Source organism: Phyllopteryx taeniolatus, chromosome 4 (genome assembly GCF_024500385.1).
Source record: "Phyllopteryx taeniolatus isolate TA_2022b chromosome 4, UOR_Ptae_1.2, whole genome shotgun sequence".
Lineage (NCBI taxonomy): Eukaryota > Metazoa > Chordata > Actinopteri > Syngnathiformes > Syngnathidae > Phyllopteryx > Phyllopteryx taeniolatus.
Window position 1 is genome coordinate 13,268,208 of NC_084505.1, and position 6,846 is coordinate 13,275,053.

Consider the following 6,846-nt stretch of genomic DNA (forward strand, 5'->3'; position numbering starts at 1 on the left):
TACGCAGAGGCACTTTAAATAGTGACAGGTGTGTGCTGATTTTAATGTCCATCCATCCATCCATTCTCAATACCGCTCATCCTGTTCAGGGTTGTGGGGATTTTGAATGTGATTGATTAATTCTTAATCTGAAAACAGCCACAACCCACTTATAAGAGGGTGTGTACACTTGTGTAACCACATTATCTCAGTTGTCTATTTTTTACTTCCCCTCTCGAAAAGCTTTAAAAAACAATAATTGACAGGTTATATGTCACATTAATGGTGGAAAAAGTTTTGAAATTATTGATCTTATTCTCATTTTTTAATATCACAAAACCCTGGAATTTGAACAGGGGTGTGTAGACTTTTTATATACACTGTATATCTCAGTTGTCAACATGTGCTTGTAATCAGCCAAATCCAAAAACCTTTTTGCTTTTATTATTGTCAAAAAACACAGAACTAAACAAATATGTACGGCTGCTGATATGTACAGTTCTGCTCATAAGTTTACATAGCCTGGCAGAATTTGTGAAATATTGTTTTTTGTTTTTTTTAAATTGACTTGTGACTGAACAAGGACTGTCATTATTATGTTTGTTTATTGATTGTGCTTTTCTGAAATGCCTGACAGTGTGATTCTAATCTCATTAAAAATAAAATAAAACGTGTAAATAATACGTATAAAATATGTTTCACCAGGTCTGGTTTTTTTTTTGCTACAGTTTGGGTCTGTATGGGACTGTTTCTGAGTCCGCCAGTTAGTGGCCACTGGTTTAAAACAACACTGCTATCCCAGTCAGTATAACCCATACCGCTTATCCACACTAGAGTCGTGGGTGAACTTGAGCATATCCCAGCTGACTTGTTGAAAGCTGCGACTGGTGCCTAGTCAATCACAGTGCACACATACAGGTAGACAAACAGCCATTCACACTCACATTCACATATAGGAATTTCAGTCTTAATTTTCTGCCACCGCACCTATGTGCACCTTCATTTAATTCTCTTTTTACGTGTGACATCCTGAACTGCCTCCCTATCATATCAAGTCGTGGCTTTTACAGGCAGAAATGTCTGCCAGCCATTTTGCAAATGGCAGCACTTAATGAATGTGTCTGCCTTTAAGGACTGTCACCTGTCAAATGCTGTCTTTGAAAGTCACTCTCATGCTTCCTGACATGCCTGCTGAATCCATTGGAGCACGCAGAAAAACAGTGATTAAGAGTATAACCAAACATTAGCCTTCATTTACCAACAATTACTTACAATTTTAATTAATGCTTTATTTTAAAATATGACTATGACCACATTTTTTATATAAAACTTCAACAACAATAAAGATTATTGAATTCATAAATCAAATGTGAGTATTACTATATGGAAAGGGAGAATGTATCATCCCGCTCCGGTAGCTATTGGATCTCATTAGATTGTGCAAGTGTACTTATTGTTGTGACCAGTGAGTGTATATTTTTCCAGGCAATGTGATTTAAATACAGTCATGATTAGATTGTCTTGTGCAGGAATGTAATAAAGGAACATTCATCCCCACAGGACCCCACAAGAGCCTGCACCAAAATAAATCGGTTTCGACTTTGGCATGCCTGTTGTTCGACTCCCCATCAAATCTTTGTTGAATGAGTCTACAGGAGTCATTAATCATGTCACTTCTTACAAAGGAAACATCGACAGTGCAATTTGGTTGGTATTTCGCCACCGAGTGGTTGGGTGCTTGCACTATTACTTCTGTATACCATGCCAGTAAAAGTGTGTAGAGAGAAACATTTTATGACGGGAGGCTGTAACATAGCAAATAATCCACAGTGTCGTGACAGAAACCATGTTTGTTGACACCTTTGTATTGGCGAAAATTTAACTGAGTGCACTGAGACTGAGGTCAAAGAGTTTAAAAGGGAAGACAATAAGAAAGGCAACGAAACAATCCAAAACAGACATTGAGCCAGCTTGTGTTTTATTAGCAAGCTGTGTTGTGCAAAGGACAACCATAATAGAGTAAAGGATGTATTCAATCACTAGCCTTGAACAAACACAGTCATTAAGACTAAGTGATTGCAATAAATTAGTTTTCATCTTCTTATTTCCTAGTGCTAATTCAACTGCAGGGAACAACAGAGGCAGACATCACATTTATTTAGAGTTTAGCTTGCCTCAAATTAGCTTTTAACTTTTCAAATCCTTCAACAGTTGACTCATACTACTTTTAACGATGTAACAACAGCCTTCTTTACTAACTTTCCGCTAGAGCACATTGCATACGTTTTAAATGGATAACGTATATTTAATGACCTCAGATATAGCAACGAATAATTCCCTTTCTCCTGCTCCCGATGTTTGATGATATCATCCTTTTTACTTGTCAGCTTGATGTGTCCCGTGCTAAAAAGAACAATGTTTGTTTTGTGTCAAATACAATTTTCAACACAGTAAAATAAAATAAAAAATAGATGCAAGACAGATGTAGGTGTGCTAAATGCTAGAAAACAGGAACACATTTTATATATAAAGAAGCACAGTTTCCGCTTGTGTCAGTAATTTTCTTTCCAGGAGGAAAGATGCTTCACCTCTAGCACTCCAGGTGACGGAGTGGAACGTCTCCACGCAAACATGATTTAATAGAACAAAACTCCAATCCTCTCAGCCTTTGACAGGCCATGTGAACTTTAACTCGCTCTCTCTGGCTCTCTGTCTGTCTCTGGGTCTCTGTTTCTCTGTGTTCCACATTGAGATGGTAGATATGTGATAGCAGTACTTTTGACTTCTGTAATGCGATAATGTGATGCAGACTTTGTATCGGTCCGTTGGGGTGAAGAAGGAGCTAAGCCAAAAGGTGACGCTCTTAATTTACTAATTGATCTACATTCCTACCCTCACCTATGGTCACAAGCCGTGGGTCGTGACCGAAAGAACAAGATCCTGGATACAAGTGGCCGAAATGAGTTTCCTCCGCAGAGAGGGCGAGAAGCTCGGTCATCCGGGATGGGCTCAGAGTAGATCCGCTGCTCCTCCTCATTGAGAGGAGCCAGATGAGGTGGCTCAGGCATCTGATTTGGATGTCTACAAGTGAGGTGTTCCGGGATGTCCCACCTGGAGAAGACTCCAGCGATGACCCAGGACACGCTGGAGAGGCTATGTCTCCCGACTGGCCTGCGAACAGCTTGGGATCCCTCCGGAAGAGCTGGATGATGTGGCTGGGTAGAGGTAAGTCTGGGTTTCCCTGCTAAAACTACTGCCCCCGACACCCTACCTCGGATTAAGCGGAAGAAAATGGATGGATGGATCTATTTTTAGACTTAATATTCGACTTCCGTATAAGGCGCCGTTGCACCTATCCAACTTTGCCACTAGTGTCATTTGACTCCAATTCACCAATCAAACGGCACATGACTGCTCACAAAGCCTTCACGGGCCAATCAAAATGACTCATTTTGGAAAAGAGTGTTTGCTTTACAGACTCTGAAAAACAACATCTTAATTATGCAGTGTAGTCTTGCACCTGCCCAAACGTGGAAATTTCAACTCACTTCTAACTTGAGAAAACACCTTGCGCTAAGTTGCAGATGTTTTTATTGTTCTTTTGGCAGTGGATATGCAAACATTAGCCCTATTTTATGGTCATAAGTGACTGTAAAACATGCTTCTTGGGGATATGTGCCATACTAGAATCTCTCTCTCTCGCTCTCTCTCTCTCTCTCTCTCTCTCTCTCTCTCTCTCTCTCTCTGTCTCTCTCACATGCAAGTGACACGCACAGAGAAGAACAGTGCTCAGTTAACTGGATTGCAGATGTGAACATATCTCTCTTCACACTTATGATGTAGTCTCATATTGTAAATTAAAAACACATCCCAGCACAGGTTTTCTGAGGAAAAACTGCATAACTGCTCACATCCATCAGGGCAGGAAGAAGACGTTGAAATAACGTAAAAGGTCATGAATATTAAAAAGTCTGTTTGTGTGTTTATGCACATGTAGGAGTGGATTCAATATTCATTAAATGCTCGCATTCTGCTGACCTTTTCCTTTCTCCGTCCCTAAGTCCATACCTCATTTGATTCAATAAGAGATACTAACTCTCAAAAAAAACTTTAATTTACAAATGTATTCCTTGAGGATATTACTGGGAGAAAAGAAAGGAGACTGGCCTGTCAGTCAACTGTTGATGCAAGAATGTACAATACAGTATGGCAGTCATTACAGCACCACAGCTTATTGGTAATAACATCAGTTAGAGCCTGATTTAGAAGTACTAAGATCCCAAATAGTGGGCACTAAATTGCGTATTCACACTGTCAGATTGCGCCGCTGTTGGTAGGTGTGTTGCGTGGGACCTACTAAGATTGGGATCTTTTGCAAAGTTCTCAAATAGCGGGTGTAAATTCATTAATTCTCACAGAGTATGTGCAGTTCTGGCAGCGGGTGCAAAAGTGGTCGAGACCGCCGTGTTTAAAAGTGTGGCGCTCTAGCCAACTCAGATGGTTTTCAATATGGAGCGTTTGGGAGAGGACCAAAAGCACAAAATAAAGTTTGAATTGATGGAATTGGAAGTGTTAGTGGAAGACAAAATATTACTTAGTTAAAAAAAATCAAGATGCATAAAAGATGGCGCCTACCCCTGTGGTCGCCTCGGTTACGTGGTCTCTAGTACTGTCTATGTTTTTGTGTTTTTTGTTCATATTTGGAGACATTACGCGACTCACTTACACAAGGGAAGACTTGCTAAACATTAGGGAGTCTACCCCAGACTTTCTTTCAACAACTTTTGCAAATCCACTCAGTTTTTTCTCCGAGTTACTCACTGGAAGCGTGACTGCGGCGTACGGGAAGGGGGAAGCGCGCCGGCATCGAAGTGAAGCTCCAGAGAGAGGATTTTGAATGGCGCTCTCGTCGATCCACCTTGTGAATCTACGGTCCCTACCCAATAAAATGGACAAGCTTCATCTTCTGACTAAGACCAGTAAAGACTTCGGACATTCCCCCGCCCTGTGCTTTATGGAGACATGGCTTTGTGAACGCGTCCCCAAGGGCGCTGTAATGCTTCCGGACTTCCAACTACACCGGGCAGACCGCGTGACGGAGTTATCGGGGAAAACAAAAGGTGGCGGGATATGCTTCTATATTGACGAAAAATAGTGTACCGACGTCACGGAACTCAGCACACACTGTAGCCCGGACTTGGAGTCACTGTTTTTGAACTGTAAGCCATTCCACTCGCCGCGTGAGTTCGCATCTTTCATCCTCGCCAGTGTTTACATTCCTCCTCAAGCTAACAAGTACGTCACACTGCTAATGCTAATGCTAACGCTGGACAAGTAAACGAAATTGAAAAAAAAGTACCCAGACTCACCCCTCATTATTCTTGGAGATTTTAACAAAGCTAAGCTCATTCACAAACTCCCTAAATCAGAGGTGTCAAATGTACGGCCCGCCGGCCAGATCAGGCCCGCAAATTGGTTTAATCCAGCCCGCGAGATGATTTTGTAAAATATAAAAATGAGCTGCAATAAATTCAATACATTTTCATTAAAAGAAACTGCTGTTCTAATTGCGTCCACTGGATGGCGCAATAACAATTGCATTAAGCAGTCAAACTGTTAATACGATGGCAGGGCAAGAAGGTCAAGCAAGCGCAGCCAGTCCAGATGAGCTACTTTGTGTTTTGCCCGCGCTATTTATTACGGCTTCTACTTTTAACATAATGTGTTTTGGCCTCTTCATTGCCCCAATATGTCTCTGTCAAAAAGAGAAACGTGGACGCAGAGTGCAGAGTATTCCAAGAAAAATGGTCATCGTCCTATTTATTCACAGAAGTGAATGGAAAAGCTGTATGTTTAGTGTGTTCACATCATGTTGCAGTGCTGAAAGAATACAACCTTCGTTGCCACTATGTGAGTCTTCATGCCGACAAATATGACAACTTTCAAGGTCAACGGAGAAGAGAGAAGGTGAATTAACTGTTGGCGGGTCCAAAGAAACAGCTTTGTTTACTCAATGCCGAGACATCAGGGACGCCGCAGTGAAAGCTAGCTACCTCATTTCTAATGAAATCGTAGTGGCTTCAAAACCATTTAGTGAGGGTGAATTTGTAAAAACATGATAAAGGCAGCGGAGATTGTGTGCCCTGAAAAGCGCCTGGCTTTTGCAAATATCAGCCTGACAAGAAACAGTTGCAGACAGGATTTCTGATCTTTCAGTGGATTTGGACAACCAGTTAAAGCACAAAGTAAAGTCATTTATTGTATTTTCAGTTCCAATTGATGAAAGAACGGACATTACAAAACTGGCCATTTTCATCCGCGGAGTTGATGACACATTGACCGTCACCGAAGAGTTTGTGCTGATTGTGCCAATGACAGATACCACGACAGTAGTTGATATTTTCACCGCGCTCGTCGGTGCACTGGACAGGGTCGGAGTGGACTGGTCCCACGCTGTCAGCCTGGCTACAGATGGTGCGCCATCCATGATCGGGATAAAAGCTGGTGTTGTGACAAAGTTCAGAGAGAAAGTGCAATCTGCAAATGCAGGATGTGATTTTTGGACTTTTCACTGTATTTTGCACCAGGAGGCTTTGTGTTGCAAGTCATTAAAGATGGATAACGTCATTGAAAGTGCTCATCCAAACTGTTAAGTTCATCTGATCCAGAAGCCTGAATCACCGTCAGTTGGACAGCCTTCTCAGAGAGAAAGACCACATCTATGGCCTGCATACCACACTGAGGTAAGTTGGTTAAGGTGAGGCACGAGGTGCTTTGCTGAGGCATTTCTTTGATTTACGAGACGAAATTGAACAGTTCATGGAAGGAAAGAGCAAACCAGTGTTAGAATTTCATTCCACAAAATGG